Genomic DNA, 19,812 nt, shown 5'->3' with positions numbered 1-19,812 from the left:
CGCAGCCGTCATACCGCTCAGGAAGGAGATGCATTCTGTCTCCTAGAGATGAACGTACTTTGGTGCGGAAAGTGCAAATCAATCCCAGAAAAACAGCAAAGGACCTTGTGAAGATGCTGGAGGAGACCGGTACAAAAGTATCTATAGCCACAGTAAAGCGAGTCCTATATTGACATAACCTGAAAGGCCACTCAGCAAGGAAGAAGACACTGCTCCAAAACTGCCATAAAAAGCCAGACTACGGTTTGCAACTGCACATGGGGACAAGGATCATACTTTTTGGAGAAATGTCCACTGGTCCGATGAAACAAAAATAGAACTGTTTGGCCATAAGACCATCGTTATGTTTGGAGAAAAAAGGGGGAGGCTTGCAAGCCGAAGAACACCATCCCAACTGGGAAGCACGGGGGTGGCAGCATCATGTTGTGGGGGTGCTTTGATGCAGGAGGGACTGGTGCACTTCACAAAATAGATGACTTCATGAGGTAGAAAAATGATGTGGATATATTGAAGCAGCATATCAAGACATCAGTCAGAAAGTTAAAGCTTGGTCGCAAATGGGTCTTCCAAATCGACAATGACCCCAAGCATACTTCCAAAGTTGTGTCAAAATGGCTTAAGGACAACAAAGTTAAGGTATTGGCGTGGCCATCACAAAGCCCTGACCTCAATCCTATAGAAAATGTGTGGGCAGAACTGAAAAAGCGTGTGTGAGCAAGGAGACCTACAAACCTGACTCAGTTACACCAGCTCTGTCAGGAGAAATGGGCCAAAATTCACCCAACTTATTGTGGGAGGCTTGTGGAAGGCTACCTGAAACGTTTGACCCAAGTTAAACAATTTAAAGGCAATGCTACCAAATACTAATTGAGTGTATGTGAACTTCTGACCCACTGGGAATGTGACTAAAGAAATAAAAGCTGAAATAAATCATTCTCTCTACTATTATTCTGACATTTCACATTCTTAAAATAAAGTGGTGATCCTAATTGACCTAAGACAGGGAATTTTTACTAGGATTAAATGTCAGGAATTGTGAAAAACTGAGTTTAAATGTATTTGCCTAAGGTGTATGTAAACTTCCGACTTCAACTGTATGTAGATATCTCTTACATCAATAACAGTCACTTATTAATCATTATTACCTCATCAGTCTCATTCTGAACGTCGCATAATCCTTGGATCTGCAAGAAACCTAGCCCTATTTGATGAATCAGCAATACACAAATTGTCTTTATTATCTATTTACTAACTAAATAATAACACAGAATACACACACTTACATGAGATAAAAGTCCCTAGTGGACGGACACGATATGACTGCTTGTTACACAATGGAAAGGGGGTGGGGAAGATAAAGAGAGGGAGAGACAAAACGAGTCAATCTTCGTACGTACATTTGGAAACTACGGTAACCAGAATACTTAGCACCCTAACCGCCGCTCATTCGGGTTAGAAACGCAATATATATTCACGCGTAGCTGTCGTCTCTCTTTTGAAACCAATCGATCCGTCTATGGGTAGTGGCTCGATGTAAGGCTCTGGTTGTCCACCAGAGGTCACAATGTCCTTAGTTGTAGAGATTCTCTGGTCTTGGAGTGTTCGTTAGATAGTACTTCAATACTTCAAACCTACTAATGGTTGTTTTGGAGGGATTTCTCATTCCCACCTCGTGTCTTTTAGTCAAAGTTCAAGGACCACTTTTTTTTACATGCACAGCTGCAGACTGTGAATGTTTCTGGTCACCTAGGTGATGTTATCTTCTTCTTTACAGATTGAGAGTTTCTGAGTTTCCCCATTTCAAACGTATGGACTACCGTCCCACGTTTTCTGGTCTGTAGAGATTAAACCATTTCGTAACGGTCAGCTCACACTGTAGGTCAGGCTGGTCTCAGTACAACGTGTCTATCCATTTCAACGTGTGGACCACGGCCTCACGTCTTTTTGGTCTGTATGTTAATTCTTAGCGAGTCCTTTTAAGCACCCTGGCCTAAGGGGGTGTTCGGTTATGCTGACAGGAACTCTGAGCTCACTTTGGCGTGGCTACTTACTGGGCACAAGTTTATATGAAAAGCAGTTAATTTAGAAGACTAAAATCACATTGCTATCTTCACAAAATAATTTTCATATTTAATAACATATTTTATACAACATTTAGATGTAAACTTGATACACTTTCAGAGTTACAGTTACTTTGTCATACCGTCCTTAATGACATCACAAAAAAATAAACCATATGACAATTTGATCAATTTGCAGTCTACAAATGATTTGTAATTATGTTCTGGCCCCCTGACCATCCCCTCAAGAACAAAATCACATTCGGAAGAAGGGCCTCTTTTGTTATCTCTGGAGTAGGACTGAACAGTTATACACAGTCTGGAGGAACAGTTATACACAGTCTGGAGGAACAGGTATACACAGTCTGGAGGAACAGGTATACACAGTCTGGAGGAACAGGTATACACAGTCTGGAGGAACAGGTATACACAGTCTGGATGAACAGTTATACACAGTCTGGATGAACAGTTATACACAGTCTGGAGGAACAGGTATACACAGTCTGGAGGAACAGGTATACACAGTCTGGAGGAACAGTTATACACAGTCTGGAGGAACAGTTATACTACCCCATTCTCATCGACGGGGCTGTAGTGGATCAGGTTGAGAGCTTCAAGTTCCTTGGTGTCCACAACAACAGACTAGAATGGTCCAAACACATCAAGACAATCGTGAAGAGGGCACGACAAAGCCTATTCCCCCTCAGGAAACTAAAAAGATTTGGCATGGGTCCTGAGATCCTCAAAAGGTTCTACAGCTGCAAAATCGAGAGCATCCTGACTGGTTGCATCACTGCTGGGTATGGCAATTGTTCGGCCTCCGACCGCAGGCACTACAGAGGGTAGTGCGTACGGCCCAGTACATCACTGGGGCCAATCTTCCTGCCATCCAGGACCTCTACACCAGGCGGTGTCAGAGGAAAGCCCTAAAAATTGTCAAAGACCCCAGCCACCCCAGTCATAGACTGTTCTCTCTACTACCGCATGGCAAGCGGTACCGGAGTGCCAAGTCTAGGACAAAAAGGCTTCCAAACAGTTTTTACCCCCAAGCCATAAGACTCCTGAACAGGTAATCAAATGGCTAAGCCAGACTATTGCATTGTGTGCCCCCCCCCCCCCCAACACATCTTTTTACGCTGCTGCTACTCTCTATTTATCATATATGCATAGTCACTTTAACCATATCTACATGTACTTACTACCTCACTCAGCCTGACTAACCAGTGTCTGTATGTAGCCTCGCTACTTCTATAGCCTCGCTACTGTATATAGCCTGTCTTTTTACTGTTGTTTTATTTCTTTACCTGCCTATTGTTCACCTAATACCTTTTTTGGTTAGAGCCTGTAAGTAAGTATTTCACTGTAAGGTCTACACCTGTTATATTCAGCACACGTGAGCCTGAGCCTGATTTGATACACAGCCTGGTGGAACAGGGACTGGTAGGGACAGAAAGAGACAGAGAGGAGAGGGCAGGTTGGCATTTATTGTCATGAATCTTGCCCTGGAGGCAGCACTGCATTGGACATCACAAAGTCATCAAATCATCACAAAGGTTTACTTTGTCACAAAGTAAACCTAACCCTGACCTTAAATGAAGACCAAAAAACTCAGTTTTGTTTTCATTTTTACGATGTAGCCAATTTTGACCAATCTCGCTGAAATCGCTCAGTTCTACCTCCAGGACAAGATTCATGACAATAAACCTGCGAGAAGTGGAGTGCTCTGCTACTCTGTGCTGTGAAGAGGAGTGCTCTGCTACTATGCTTGGATATACTGGGCTGTACACACTACCCTCAGTAGCGCCTTGCGGTCTGATGCCGAGCAGTTGCCATACCAGGCGGTGATGTAACCAGACAGGATGCTCTCGATGGTGAAGCTGTAGAATTTTTTTAGGATCTGAGGACCTATGCCAAATCTTTTCAGTCTCCTGAGGGAGAATAGGCGTTGTCGTGCCCTCTTCACAACTGTCTTGGTGTGTTTGGACCATGGTAGTTTGTTGGTGATGTAGACCAACAAACTCGAAGCTCTCTCCTTTTCCTGTAGTCCACAATCATCTCCTTTGTCTTGATCACGTTGAGGAAGAAGTTGTTGTCCTGACACCACACTTCCAGGTCTCTGACCTACTCCCTATGGGCTGTCTCATCGTTGTCGGTGATCAGGCCTACCACCGGTGTGTCATCTGCAAACTTAATTGTTGTGTTGGAGTCATGCTTGGCCATGCAGTCATAGGTGAACAGGAAGTACAGGAGGGGACTAAGCACACACCCCTGAGCAAGGCGGATGTGTTGTTGTCGACCCTTACCACCGGGGGGCGGCCTGTCAGGAAGTCCACGATCCAGTTGCAGAGGGAGGTGTTTAGTCCCGAGTCTTTAGCTTAGTGATGAGCTTTGTGGGCACTATGGTGTTGAACGCTGAGCTGTTGTCAATGAACAGCATTCCCGCATAGGTGTTCCTGGGATGATGGTGTTGATGTGAACCATGACCAGCCTTTCAAAGCACTTCATGGCTACAGACACGAGTGCTACGGGTCAGTAGTCATTTAGACACGTTACCTTGGCGTTCTTGGGCACAGGGACTATGGTGGTCAGCTTGACACATGTAGGTATTACATAACTTGGTTAGGAACCGGTTGAAAATGTCAGTGAAGGCACTTGCCAGTTGGTCAGCGCATGCTTTGAGTACACGTCCTGGTTATCCGTCTGGCCCTGCAGCCTTGTGAATGTTAACCTGTTTAAAGATCTTACTCACATAGGCTACAGAGAACATGATCACAAAGTAGTCCGGAATAGCTGGTGCTCTCATGCATGCTTCAGTGTTACTTGCCTCGAAGCGCGCATACAAGTTATTTAGCTCGTCTGGTATGCTCGTGTCACTGGGCAGCTCGTGGCTGGGTTTCCATTTGTAGTCCGTAATAGTTTGCAAGCCCTGCCACGTCCGACGAGCGTCAGAGCCGGTGTAGTAGGATTCAATCTTAGTCCTGTATTGACGCTTTGCTTTTTGTCAAACGGCAGTCAAGCATCGATCGTGTCACCAGAATGAGACCCTCAATGTTTATTGGAAAGGACCATCAAGCTCATCACTGTGCACTTTCACCTCCCTGAGAAGTTCATCAAAACTTATTTCATCTGTAGCCTAATAAACAGCATGGTTTCCCCGAGTCGTAGTGGGAGGACCACACAACATAGCATCGAGTGACTCCAAATTTACTTCGATATGCTGGTTATTATATCAATATTTTAGCATAAAGGCATTTCCAACGCCTTTTCTCGCATAATACATTTTATCACCAAGAAAACATACCGCCATGTCAAACATACAATTGTTCTGTCGGAATTTATAAAATTGTACCAAAACTTCCTGTTTCCTTCACAGATGTTGTGATTTTTGTTTTATATGGTATGACTTTACTCGCATAAAAATTGTGGATGGCAACGTGGTTAGTGATTCACAATGCTCTGCTCTCGGTCTCAACTCCTCTAATGAAATGCTCTGCTCTCGGTCTCAACTCCTCTAATGAAATGCTCTGCTCTGGGTCTCAACTCCTCTAATGAAATGCTCTGCTCTCGGTCTCAACTCCTCTAATGAAATGCTCTGCTCTCGGTCTCAACTCCTCTAATGAAATGCTCTGCTCTGGGTCTCAACTCATCTAATGAAATGCTCTGCTCTGGGTCTCAACTCATCTAATGAAATGCTCTGCTCTCGGTCTCAACTCCTCTAATGAAATGCTCTGCTCTGGGTCTCAACTCATCTAATGAAATGCTCTGCTCTCGGTCTCAACTCATCTAATGAAATGCTCTGCTCTCGGTCTCAACTCATCTAATTGATAGGAACTTTATCAAAGCCCAGACTAGACTCTTTCTGTTGTTATCCGCTCCGTGGAAATCTAGGTTACGGCTATCTATTGAGTCACAGACATCACATATTGCCTTGACAAATTGGATGAGAGTGTGTGCGTGTGTGTGTGCGTGCGTGCATGCGTGTGTGTGTGTGTGTGCGAGTCTGAATTCTAGTTCAGAGTCACACTGTTTCATCTGTCAAAAAGCCACAGAAGTCACATCATCAAGCCTGAGATTTAACAACAACAAAAGAGGCTGATTCTCGCCGGCCTCTCTGCCTCGCCCTGCTGTTCCACGGCTCTGCTAGGATTACTGCAGATTGGACATCTAAGAGACAAACTGGAGCTGTTCTCTGTGTGTGTCTCTGCCGATGGGATATATAGCTTTTCAATTGTTTGTATTGTAGTGATTTCATGTGTGTGTGTGTGTGTGTGTCTGTGTGTGTGTACACCCACTCTTCTCTTTCAATAGATCCTCTTTTCTCTCTACTCTAATCTGTTGTCCTCTTGTCTGTGTTGTAGGCTGGGGCTGCTGTGATCTGAGGCACTGTCCCTACATGCCTGTACCAGTCTAAGGACTCCAGTAGTTGCTTTCAACCACCATCTCCACATTACCACAAAACCATAGGGTCCAACCCTGGCCTCTGCTCCAAGGAGCCACCTAACCACCCTCCACACCCATAGATGGTTCTAGAAGGTGAGTCTCTGTCTGCCACCTCATTCCTGTTGGTATACTCTGAAGACGCTTTCCTTCCTTCCCTACGTCCTTCCTTCCTTCCCTACTTCCTTATATCCCTAATTCCTTCCTTCCCTACTTCTCTCCTTCCTTCCTCTTATTTTTCTTAATATGATTGATAAATACTGCACAATTTAAACACTTTTCCCCCAAATCCCCCCTTCCCCAAAACACGTGTAAATATTGGACTATAAATTGTGCCTTCCTGTATTTTAACTATGCTAAAATGTTTATTCTATTCTACTGAGCCATTTACTTTATATTCGTATTATTATATTCGATTATTACTTATTGTTGCGTTGTCGAGAACGAACATGCAAGTAAGCATTTCGTTGGACGACGTGTACCGTATTTATCCTGCACATACGACTAATAAAACGTGAACCTTTTTCTCGGCTACCTACTAAGAGTTTATTGGAAGGAAATAGAGGTTCCTTCTGTATTTAAAAAAAAAACTAAGAGCATGAAAGCCTTCATCAAAGGACTTTAGTTGATTTAAAAAAATAAATAAAAAAACATCTTATTTTCCTGAAAATATCTTGCACGTTCAGTTTGTTCTTCCAATCAAACAGCTTGGTTGGACTTCCTGCCAGATAGAAACAATGATAATGTAGACTTTTCCCTTTACCCAGGGAATTTCACCAGACAATGATTGGAATGATTGGATAGAGAGAAATGTTTAGCTAGAGATACTGTAAATGTGTGTGTGTGTGTTCTGTGATGCCTCATTAACTTGGTTTAGACTGTGGAGGGTCCTCTCTCTAGCTATATCCCTCTCTCACTCTCTCACTCTCTCTCACTCACTCACTCACTCATTCACTCACTCACTCACTCACTCACTCACTCACTCACTCACTCACTCACTCTGCCAAGTGTGTTGACTGTCACATCTACAGGTTATAGGTACTAGAGACCGACTAGCCTCAGAGTTAATAAACTGTTAAATGACTGGTCAGGTGATCACACACACACACACACACACACACACACACACACACACACACACACACACACACACACAGACACAGACACAGACACAGACACAGACACAGACACAGACACAGACACAGACACATGCACACAGACACATGCGCACACACACAGTAGCTGACACACCACTGTAGGCCCTATAGCGTTAGCTCTGGCTCTTACTCAGTGGGCAGATGGTACTTGGCCGTAGTGTTTTAGTATGTTATAGACTAATGTGTTTTTATAGTATTTGTCTGTCTGTTGTCCTGCTGTTGGTGCCATCTGCAGCCTCTACTGCCCCATACTGAACATTCTATAGTATCTGTCTGTTGTCCTGCTATTGGTGCCATCTGCAGCCTCTACTGCCCCATACTGAACATTCTATAGTATCTGTCTGTGGTCCTGCTATTGGTGCCATCTGCAGCCTCTACTGCCCCATACTGAACATTCTATAGTGTCTGTCTGTTGTCCTGCTATTGGTGCCATCTGCAGCCTCTACTGCCCCATACTAAACATTCTATAGTATCTGTCTGTTGTCCTGCTGCTTGGTGCCATCTGCAGCCTCTACTGCCCCATACTGAACATTCTATAGTGTCTGTCTGTTGTCCTGCTATTGGTGCCATCTGCAGCCTCTACTGCCCCATACTGAACATTCTATAGTATCTGTCTGTGGTCCTGCTATTGGTGCCATCTGCAGCCTCTACTGCCCCATACTGAACATTCTATAGTATCTGTCTGTTGTCCTGCTGTTGGTGCCATCTGCAGCCTCTACTGCCCCATACTGAACATTCTATAGTATCTGTCTGTTGTCCTGCTGTTGGTGCCATCTGTAGCCTCTATTGCCCCATACTGAACATTTGGCCTGCTTGTCTGGTATACTAACCCAGTCTACTGATATACTCATTTCGGTTTGTGTTATTTTTATTTGAAATAATATACACTCCCCTCCGTATTGTTTTGGACAGCGAAGCCAAAACATTTAATTTGGCAATATACTCCAGTATTTTGAATTTGAGATAACATATTTTATATGAAGCGACCGTACAGAATGTACTGAATACTTCTGTCTGAATAATTCTACATTAATGTAGATGCTGCCATGATTATGCATAATTGTGAAAAATGATGAATGAGAAAGTTACATAAATATCATACCCCCGCAAAAATGCTAACCTCCCCTGTTATTGTTAATGGTGAGAGGTTAGCATGTTTTGGGGACATGATCTTTGTGAATTTGTAATTTTCTCACTCATCATTATTCATGATTCATTCATGATTATCCGTAATCATGGTAGCATCCACATTTTTAAAATTTGATTTAACCTTTATTTAACTAGGCAAGTCAGTTAAAAACAAATTATTATTTACAATGACGGCCTTCCAAAAGGCAAAAGGCCTCCTGCAGGGATAAAAAGACACCACGACAAGAGACACCACAACACTAGATAAAGAGAGACCTAAGACAACAACATTGCATGGCAGCAACACATGACAACACAGCATGGCAACAACACATGACGACACAGCATGGTAGCAACACATGACAACACAGCATGGCAGCAACACATGACAACACAGCATGGTAGCAACACATGACAACACAGCATGGTAGCAACACATGACAACACAGCATGGTAGCAACACATGACAACACAGCATGGTAGCAACACATGACAACACAGCATGGTAGCAACACATGACAACACAGCATGGTAGCAATACAGCATGCCAACTATATGGTAGAAACACAACATGGCAGCAGCACAACATAGTACAAACATTATTGTGCACAGACAACAGCACAAAGGGCAAGAAGGGAGAGACAACAATACATCACACGAAGCAGCATCAACTGTCAGTAAGACTGTCCATGATTGAGACTTTGAATGAAGAGATGGAAATTAAACTGTCCAGTTTGAGTGTTTGTTGCAGCTCGTTCCAGTCGCTAGCTGCAGCGAACTGAAAAGAGGAGCGACCCAGGGATGTGTGTGCTTTGGGGACCTTTAACAGAATGTGACTGGCAGAATGGGTGTTGTACGCTGCAGTAGATATCTCAGATAGGGGGGAGTGAGGCTTAAGAGGGTTTTATAAATAAGCATCAACCAGTGGGTCTTGCGACAGGCATACAGACATGATCAGTTAACAGAGGAGTATAGAGTGCAGTGATGTGTCCTATAAGGAGCATTGGTGGCAAATCTGATGGCCCAATGGTAAAGAACATCTAGCCACTCGAGAGCACCCTTACCTGCCGATCTATAAATTACGTCTCCGTAATCTAGCATGGGTAAGATGGTCATCTGAATCAGGGTTAGTTTGGCAGCTGCGGTGAAAGAGCAGCGATTACGATAGAGAAAACCAAGTCTAGATTTAACTTTAGCCTGCAGCTTTGATATGTACTGAGAGAATGACAATGTACCGTCCAGCCATACTCCCAAGTACTTGTATGAGGTGACTACCTCAAGCTGTAAGCCCTCTGAGATAGTAATCACACCTGTGAGCAGAGGGGCATTCTTCTTATCAAACCACATGACCTTTGTTTTGGAGGTGTTCAGAACAAGGTTAAGGGGAGAGAAAGCCTGTTGGACACTAAGAAATCTTTATTGTAGAGCGTTTAACACAAAATCCGGGGAGGAGCCAGCTGAGTATAAGACCGTATCACCGGCATATAAATGGATGAGAGAGCTTCCGTAAATTGAGCAGACCGCGGGGCCTACGATCGAGCCTTGGTGTACTCCCTTGGTGACAGGCAGTGGCCAAGATCCCAGACTTTTTTCTGACTTCATACACTTCACTCTTTGAGAGAGCTAGTTAGCAAACCAGGCCAAAAACCTCTGAGACACCAATACTCCTTAGCCAGCCCACAAGAATGGAATGGTCTACCATATCAAAAGCTTTAGCCAAGTCAATAAAAATAGTAGCACAACATTGCTTAGAATCAAGGGCAATGGTGACATAAAGGTCCTACATTAAGGTTGCAGTGACACATCCATAACCTGAGCAGAAATCAGATTGCATACCCGAGAGAATACCATAGACATCAAGAAAGCCAGTCAGTTGATTATTGACAGGTTTTACCAACAATTTTGATAAACAGGGCAAAATAGAAATTGGCCTATAACTGTTAGGATCAGCTTGATCTCACCCTTTAAATAAAGGACGAACCGTGGCTGCCTTCCAAGCCATGGGATCCTCCCCAGAGAGGAGAGACAGGTTAAACAGGTAAGAGATGGTCTTGGCATTAATGAAGAAATGTTCAGAAACATATTATATTCTTATTTATAATTAAAGGTGACTCCAAAATGGCACAAATTATTTACCATCCGTTTATATTCTATACAACATCCTCTGAAACAACCAAAACAAACAGCAAATGCATCCAACAAGTTTGTAGAGTCACAAGCTTGATGTAGCCATTGTGTGATAAGAATATGGGACCAAATACTTAACTTTCAACTAAATGTAATACACAAGTGAATTTGTCCATTCACTTATAACACATAAAGTGTAAACGTAAAACAGATATGTATGAAAATACCTTCAAATAAAAGAGAGAGGAGGAAGGGAAGCGCTACTAAGGTACACTATAGTATATTTTGGTAGATAGAAGGTGCTCTTTGGTAAAAGGTGTAAATTGGTCATCAAAAAGAAAGGAGGACCAAGGCACTCTTCATATAATAAATTAAAATGCCTTTATTAGTATGGCATGTTCAATAGAAACAAAGTTGTTTAAAAACCGACGCGTTTCGGCTGCATGGCCTTCGTCAGGGAGTACAGAAAAGGGAGAATACAATGTCCTCTTTTGAAAGGCTTTTCCAATTAGCCCTAATTAGAAGAGGGAGTGGTTACCAGTAGTTGTATGCTCATGATAACATAGCTACAGTATTTCACCTTTTCATGTGTATATTATTGCTTACTAGTTGTGTCCAATTTGGTAACCACTCCCTCTTCTAATTAGGGCTAATTGGAAAAGCCTTTCAAAAGAGGACATTGTATTCTCCCTTTTCTGTACTCCCTGACGAAGGCCATGCAGCCGAAACGCGTCGGTTTTTAAACAACTTTGTTTCTATTGAACATGCCATACTAATAAAGGCATTTTAATTTATTATATGAAGAGTGCCTTGGTCCTCCTTTCTTTTTGATGACCTTCAAATAAAAGTTGACATTCTCTACTGTCACCTCACCTCATATAAAACATTCAATCCCAAATCCAAAATGCTGGAGTATAGAGACAAATTAAACGTTTTAGCTTCACTGTCCAAATAAATACGGATGGAATTGTAGGATATTCCTTCTGATCCAGAGTGGTTGAGCTGATTTTCAGGTGGTGTATTTAATGAGCGTCTCATATTACGATTGCTGACTTGATCAGTTTAGCCTTTTAGATCACACATTGATTAATATTACATGGACAGGGGGGCCCTGGTTCTAGATCAGCACTCCGACTCTGAGACGCTTGATACATACGACCCCTAATCTGATTTGACCTGCAGAGAGGAAACAGAGAGGAAATCGAGAGAGGAAACGGAGAATAAACAGAGGAAACGGAGAATAAACAGAGAGAGGAAACAGAGAGAGAAATCGAGTAGAAAGAGAGAGGAAATCGAGTAGAAAGAGAGAGGACACCGAGTAGAAAGAGAGAGGACACCGAGTAGAAAGAGAGAGGAAACCGAGTAGAAAGAGAGAGGAAACCGAGTAGAAAGAGAGAGGAAACCGAGTAGAAAGAGAGAGGAAAGCGAGAGGAAATCGAGAGGAAACAGAGAGAAACCGAGTAGAAAGAGAGAGGAAACCTAGAGGAAACCGAGGGGAAACCGATTAGAAACAGAGAGGAAACAGAGAGAGAAACAGAGAGAGAAACAGATAGAAACCGAGTAGAAACCGAGTGGAAACAGAGAGGAAACAGAGAGGAAACAGAGAGGAAACAGAGAGGAAACAGAGAGGAAACAGAGAGGAAACCGAGAGAGAAACGAGTAGAAAGAGAGAGGAAACCGAGAGGAAACAGAGGGGAAACAGAGAGAGAAACAGAGAGAGAAACCGAGTAGAAAGAGAGAGGAAACAGAGGGAGGAAACTGAGTAGAAACTGAGAGGAAACTGAGAGAGGAAACTGAGAGAGGAAACCGAGTAGAAAGAGAGAGGAAACAGAAAGGAAACAGAGAGAGAAACCGAGTAGAAAGAGAGAGGAAACCGAGAGGAAACCGAGTGGGAACCAAAGAGGGAACAGAGAGGAAACAGAGAGAGAAACAAAGAGAGAAACCGAGTAGAAAGAGAGAGGAAACTGAGAGAGGAAACTGAGAGAGGAAACTGAGAGAGGAAACTGAGAGAGGAAACTGAGAGAGGAAACTGAGAGAGGAAACTGAGAGAGGAAACTGAGAGAGGAAACTGAGAGAGGAAACAGAGAGAGGAAACAGAGAGAGGAAACAGAGAGAGGAAACAGAGAGAGGAAACAGAGAGGAAACAGAGTAGAAAGAGAGAGGAAAACGAGAGAGGAAACCGAGTAGAAAGAGAGAGGAAACCCGAGAGAGGAAACCCGAGAGAGGAAACCCGAGAGAGGAAACCCGAGAGAGGCAACCGAGAGAGGAAACCGAGTAGAAAGAGAGAGGTAAACGAGAGAGGAAACCGAGTAGAAAGAGAGAGGAAACCGAGAGAGGAAACCGAGTAGAAAGAGAGAGGGAAACCGAGTAGAAAGAGAGAGGAAAACGAGAGAGGGAACCGAGTAGAAAGAGAGAGGAAACCCGAGAGAGGAAACCGAGAGAGGAAACCAAGATTGGAAACCGAGAGAGGAAACCAAGATTGGAAACCGAGAGAGGAAACAGAGGGGAAACCCGAGAGAGGATACCGAGTAGAAAGAGAGAGGAAACCGAGTAGAAAGAGAGAGGAAACCGAGTGGGAAGCAGAGAAGGAACAGTATGCACCAGTTTGTCCATCTCAAGAGCAGACATATCTGTCCTGGTGGCCATGGGGAGGAATATGGAATGGATGTTGTGAAATATTGATTCTCAATCTCTCTTGCCTCTGCAGTCAATATGTTTTTGCAATGCATGCTGGGAATCATCCTGTGAGGAGATAACGGAGGGTCTGAGTCACTAGAGCCAGCCTGGCGTTATAGGAAATAAATAACCATATACCAAAATAATGTCATTTTTATTCATGTTTGATTCACTGTGTATCATGTGTGCAGTAGACAGAGTTGTACTTTAGCGATACACAGCTTGGATTCGAGACCCCTGCTACTGTGAATATCTTTTCCATCTTTAACTCATGGAATTGTGCAAAATTCTTTCATAAGAGCTGGTGGTGTATTTCCTGTCTGAGTGTGTTTGTGTGTGTCATAAGAGCTGATGGCGTAAAATGGAACTGTTAAATTATATTTGATGTCTAAATCTGTCTTCTCTACGGCCTCTGCATGATGAATCCTCAACGCTCAGGGTGGGGACAGACAGCCCATCTCAGTATGGAGAGCAGTTCACCATGCAGGGTGGGGACAGACACATCTCAGTATGGAGAGCAGTTCACCATGCAGGGTGGGGACAGACACATCCCAGTATGGAGAGCAGTTCACCATGCAGGGTGGGGACAGACAGCCCATCTCAGTATGGAGAGCAGTTCACCATGCAGGGTGGGGACAGACACATCTCAGTATGGAGAGCAGTTCACCATGCAGGGTGGGGACAGACACATCTCAGTATGGAGAGCAGTTTACCATGCAGGGTGGGGACAGACACATCTCAGTATGGAGAGCAGTTCACCATGCAGGGTGGGGACAGACAGCCCATCTCAGTATGGAGAACAGTTTACCATGCAGGGTGGGGACAGACACATCTCAGTATGGAGAGCAGTTCACCATGCAGGGTGGGGACAGACACATCTCAGTATGGAGAGCAGTTCACCATGCAGGGTGGGGACAGACACATCCCAGTATGGAGAGCAGTTCACCATGCAGGGTGGGGACAGACACATCCCAGTATGGAGAGCAGTTCACCATGCAGGGTGGGGACAGACAGCCCATCTCAGCATGGAGAGCAGTTCACCATGCAGGGTGGGGACAGACACATCTCAGTATGGAGAACAGTTCACCATGCAGGGTGGGGACAGACACATCTCAGTATGGAGAGCAGTTCACCATGCAGGGTGGGGACAGACACATCTCAGTATGGATGTGTCTGTCCCCACCTCGACAACATCCGGTGAAATTGCTTAAAATACAAGTGTTATACATCATTTAAAAGCTTAACTTCTTGTTAATCCAGCCACTTTGTCAGATTTCAAAAGTGCTTTACGGCAAAAGCACACCATGCGGTTATCTGAGGACAGCGCCGCCTCGCACACAAAAGCATTGCATACATTTTCCAACCAAGCAGAGGTGTCACGAAAGTCAGAAATAGCGATAAAATAAATCACTTACCTTTGAAGATCTTCATATGGTTGCAATCACAAGGGTCCCAGCTACATAACAAATGGTCATTTTGTTCGATAAAGTCCTTCTTTATATCCCAAAAAAGTAAGTGTCAATGGCAAGCCTGACTCAGTAATCCACCGGTTTCCCTCGTTCAAAATGCATACAAATGAATCCCGTAAGTTACCAATAAACTTCTTCCAAACATATCAAACAACGTTCCAAAGCAATCCTCAGGTACCCTAATATGTAAACGATACAATTTAAGACGGAGAATACCGGAGATGAATAGCGAAGTGCACGCCCTCACCGGAACGCACAACAAACACTACAGCCAAAATGGGAGCCACTGAGAAAAACTACAAATTCTAGCTACTTTTAAAAAAAACAAGCCTGAAACTCTTTCTAAAGACTGTTGACATCTAGTGGAAGCCCTATGAACTGCATTCTGGGAGGTCTTCCTTTTATATTCCCATTCCCATTCCCATTGTAATCAATGGTGAGCTGGGGGGAAGAAAATTCTGGATGGATTGTCCTCAGGTTTTCGCCTGCGATATCAGTTCTGTTATACTCACAGACATTATTTTAACAGTTTTGGAAACTTTAGAGTGTTTTCTATCCAATTATACCAATTATATGCATATCCTGAGTAACAGGCAGTTTATTTTGGGCACCTCATTCATCCAAACTTCCAAATACTGCCCCTAGCCCGAAGAAGTTAACACTTTTTTGGTTACTACATGATTCCATATGTGTTATTTCATTCTACAATGTAGAAAATAGTAAAGTAAAGAAAAACCCTTGAATGTGTATGTGTTCTAAAACTTTTGACCGGTAGTGTAAGTTTCTAAGTTAGTCAGAAAGTCATTTAAAGCATACTGTTAGTTAGCTAGCAAACGTTAGATGGCTGGCTCGCTAGCTAACATTACATGTATGATCTGTGTAGTTATATTATTTGAATCAGACATCCATTAGCATGGCTAGTTATTGGCAATTTCTATTTTGTTAGCTTCAGCTACCTGCAGCTACGACAATGTTTGTATTGGAAGTAGTATGAGTTGGGGTTATTTAGCTAGCTAGCTACATGTCTAAACAAAGGATTCCACTTCCGATGGATTGCATGACCCATCAAATTAGCAGATGTGTCTGGGGGTGATTACGGACATCGATTGTATTTCATGAACATGTCTAGATAATAGTGACCTATCCACTCAGCTAGATGTGGCTGGGGGGTGGTTATAGCATTCCTTTCACATGACCCATCAATTTAGACAAGCGTTTCGGGTAAGCATCATCTAATAACATTCAAATATTACATTTCTTTATCTGGACACTTTTTCTGTTTTTGATATTGCTATGCAAGTACTATCACTGTACCGTTTACACCTTCTGTATGCTGTGCATGTTTTATTTGTATTTTTTTTTATTTGACCTTTATTTAACTAGGCAAGTCAGTTAAGAACAAATTATTATTTTCAATGATGGCCTAGGAACAGCGGGTTAACTGCCTTGTTCAGGGGCAGAACTACAGATTTGTACCTTGTCAGCTCGGGGATTTGAACTTGTAACCTTTCGGTTACTAGCCCACCGCTCTAACCACTAGGCTACTAAGCAGACACCTTGAATGACACAGTGGCTCCTTTCATGCTGTACTGCAATCCTGACGTATATGGTCTCCTGCCCCATGTGACAAATAAACATAGATTTTATTTGATATAGCGTGTTTACCACATGGCCTTACATTAATTATTAAAGAGATGGGTGGGACTAAGGCTTAAACAAATCAAAATATATTTTATATTTGAGATTCAAAGTAGCCACCCTTTGTCTTGATGACAGCTTTGCACACTATTGACATTCTCTCAACCAGCTTCACCTGGAATGCTTTTCCAACAGTCTTGAAGGGGGTTCCCACATATGCTGAGCACTTGTTGGCTGCTTTTCCTTCACTCTGCCGTCCGACTCATCCCAAACCATCTTTATTTGGTTGAGGTCAGGGGATTGTGGAGGACGGGTCATCTGATGCAGCACTCCATAACTCTCCTATAGCCCTTACACAGACAGGAGGTATGTTGAGTCATTGTTCTGTTGAAAAACAAATGATAGTCCCACTAAGCCCAAACCAGATGGGATGGAGTATCGCTGCAGAATGCTGTGGTAGCCATGATGGTTAAGTGTGTCTTGAATTCTAAATAAATCACAGATAGTGTCACCAGCAAAGCACACCCACACCATAACACCTCCTCCTCCATGCTTTACGGTGGGAAATGCACATGCGGAGATCATCCGTTCACACACACCGCGTCTCAAAGACAGTGGTTGAAACCAAAAATCTAACATTTCGACTCCAGACCAAAGGACAGATTTCCACAGGTCTAATGTCCATTGCCCGTGTTTCTTGGCCCAAGCAAGTCTCTTCTGCTTATTGGTGTCCTTTAGTAGTGGTTTCTTGGCAGCAATTCGACCATGAAGGCCTGATTCAAGCAGTCTCCTCTGAACAGTTGATGTTGAGATGTGTCCGTTACTTGAACTCTGTGAAGCATTTATTTGGGCTGCAATTTCTGAGGCTGGTATCTCTAAAGAACCTATCATCTGCAGCCGAGTTAACTCTGGATCTTCCTTTCCTGTGGCGGTCCTCGTGAGAGCCAGTGTCATCATAGCGATTGATGGATTTTACAACTGCACTTGAAGAAGCATTAAGAAGGAAAGAAATTCCACAAATTAACTTTTAAGAAGTCACACCTGTTAATTTAAACGCATTGCAGGTGACTACCTCATGAAGCTGGTTGAGAGAATGCCAAGAGTGTGCAAAGCTGTCATCAAGGCAAAATGTGGCTATTTGAAGAATCTCAAATCTAAAATATATTTTGATTTCTTTAACACTTCTTTGGTTACTACATAATTTGTGTTATTTCATAGTTTTGATGTCTTCACTATTATTCTACAATGTAGAAACTAGCAAAAATAAACTTTTGACTGGTTCTGTATGTTTACATTGCCAAAGCAATTAAAATAGATAATAAACCGCACAACAATTTTATTCATATTTATGGATGCAATACAAGTTTGATAGTAAGGCACATGAAAGTTCACATGTTCCAGAAGGCATGTCTGACCAAAAAAATGCCTTTTGATAAATAAATGTTTATGTTCAAATGCTGCTTCCGAGAAGTAGTGACGTGCGACATACACCTAGTTTCCTGAAACATATATACATGTCCTAGCCTACCTCTTTCAGGTAATAAATGCAATGCAGTATTAGCCTTATATTTAGCTAATGAATGATGGGTTATGCATAATAAGCTTAACTTATTGCCTCTGTCTCTCGCGCAATACGCACACACCTCTATTCCGCTGGCCTCTCTCCTTTAAAAAACACTCCTTAGCTCTTGGAGTCCCATGCAGGAAAAGCTAGACTAGAATAGCTTGCGGGACATCCATTGTTTTTTTAGCATTTCTTATATCAATAGTCTATTCTAATATTTTTCTGAATGTTAAATACAGCCGCCAACACAACTCACGGGTAGTTTGAAAGAGTGAATGCGCAATGGCGGTAGGCTACAGCAGTTATTTATTCAGACCCAATGACATCCTTGAACACTATAGGACTAGAATAAGTGGAATGAATGAATGAATGGTTATTCAATCTTCGTGAAGAGAAGTGAAAGCCTTCTGCATCTAATTCTAGTCCTATAGTGTTCAAGGATGTCATTAGAATGATGAAGATAAGGACAACAAAACTTATTTCATTTAGCTGTTGGAAGTGAGGAAGGAATGAAGCAACAATAGAGAGAGAAAGAGGTAGCTAATAACATTAGTGTAATTATTATGGTATATATGCGTCAGCCTACTAATTATTCAAATAGGCCCTATTGTAGTTCAAAATCAAAATGTAAATTTGATAGCCTAGACTTGTAACTTTGTAGGCTGCATGTGCTGCACCAGAATCATATGTTCTCTTCTGCTTCATCATGGTTTGAACGATGTGCGTAATTCCAGTCCATATAATACGGTATAATAGTATAATACAATACGGTACAGTTCACATTCAAAAAGATCGGCCTACTGGAGTTAGTTTTATTTATTTACCCAAGAGAGCATATCGCTAGCTACATCTATGGGCTTTTCTGTGTTTCTGTTGTGCGTAATGTGCAGTAGCCTATAAGATTTAAGTATTAGATAACCGCACAATCATTTGGGCTTTTTTGAGCTTGGGCTTGTGCTCATAAAATGTATTTAATATATGTCTCATTAATTGTATTTAATATATGTCTCATTAAATGTATTTAATATATCTCATCAGGCTCAGGTAGCATCAGGTTGGAGTTTTCATGCTGATCAAAGCTCTAATCAAATCTATACATATGAATATGCTTTATAATGCTGTATCATGCTTTATAATGCTTTTGAATGACACTTGTGGTTTTGGAGGGAAATACCGGGTTACCTGGGAGAAAAGGGATTTATTCTCGGGATGGAACATTTGTAAAATGCCGGAAAAATATTCGCCCCTATTACAGATGACTCAATCCCACTACTTCTGGCTGCTATTGACATAACCAGATAATGTCAGTGAGCGCTTTGACTTTCCTTCAGGGCATATTGACTGTGATGTTTAGTTAGAGACAAAGACAAAGGCATATCTTAATGGCTTGTTCCATTTAAGCACACAAGCATGTGCACGGACACACACACGTACACACACAGACGTACACACGTACACACGTACACACACACACATGTACACACACGTACACACATGTACACACACACACCCACACACACACGTACACACACACAAAAACAAACACAGCCTTGAGG

General features: G+C 42.7%; 1 protein-coding gene across 5 annotated transcripts in view; it reads left to right on the top strand.

Annotated features, from left to right (window-relative positions):
• Positions 1-19,812, top strand: part of LOC129826642 (amyloid-beta A4 precursor protein-binding family A member 1-like) — a 171,899-nt gene that overhangs the window by 47,129 nt on the left and 104,958 nt on the right. For all 5 annotated transcript variants that reach the window (XM_055887590.1, XM_055887592.1, XM_055887589.1 and 2 more), the window contains exon 2: positions 6,419-6,593. The gene's annotated coding sequence lies outside the window, so the exon portion shown is untranslated. The remainder of the gene's footprint in view (positions 1-6,418; positions 6,594-19,812) is intronic.

The sequence above is a fragment of the Salvelinus fontinalis genome, chromosome 28 (genome assembly GCF_029448725.1).
Source record: "Salvelinus fontinalis isolate EN_2023a chromosome 28, ASM2944872v1, whole genome shotgun sequence".
NCBI lineage: Eukaryota > Metazoa > Chordata > Actinopteri > Salmoniformes > Salmonidae > Salvelinus > Salvelinus fontinalis.
Note: the sequence above shows the minus strand (reverse complement) of the source record. Positions and strands in the feature narration are given on the sequence as shown.